The following is a 746-nucleotide window of genomic DNA, read 5'->3' on the forward strand; positions in this document are numbered from 1 at the left end:
TATATTATGCCAGTGGTATACAAGTTTTCTTGTTTCTAGAACATAAAATAAACTCCGCTGGTGTAAAATGCGTACTCATAATTGGCTCAAATCATACACCATAATGGTAAATTATTTATATCATATTCTAGCATAAATATATTCCCATGAGTGTGAAGAGTACGAAAAGATTCGAGGAATAAAATTTACTAATAATCAAATTTAAAATTAACTCAGACATAAAATTTACACCGAAGCTCTTTTTTAATCTGCACAACTTGGAATTCTTTTTATAACTCTCAGCATTCATAATATGCAGGTATGAGAATCGCGAATATATATGAATATGAGTTCCTAATTTGAAAACGAGGTACATTCCGTCGAGTGAATTTCGGTCCTACCCCCTCTAAAAATCGAGCGCCTCAAAATTTATGAGGATTTGAAGATTTTAAATAAATCTGGAAAAAGTTATATTTTGAAAGTAGTGATTTTTTGGCCATTTTTTAATTTCTAAGAGATGCGCTATTTAAAACAGGGTCGAAAATATCCATAAAGTGGCATAGTTGAGTCAATGTACATAAAGAAATTGTTAAATTAGCTAAATAATAGTCATACAGCTTTAATATGGCGGCCAGCCGAGTTTCAGGATTAGGCTAGGTTTACAACCTAGCGTATTAGCGTAGCGAGAATACATAAAAATCGCTACTAGCCATCATTTACACAGTCGTTCGTGTTTATCGCTGTGAAAGCAAATGAAAAATATGTCT

This window comes from Rhagoletis pomonella, unplaced genomic scaffold, assembly GCF_013731165.1.
Source record: "Rhagoletis pomonella isolate Grant_MI unplaced genomic scaffold, Rhpom_1.0 Rhpom_scaffold_00001, whole genome shotgun sequence".
In the NCBI taxonomy this organism is placed as follows: Eukaryota; Metazoa; Arthropoda; class Insecta; order Diptera; family Tephritidae; genus Rhagoletis; species Rhagoletis pomonella.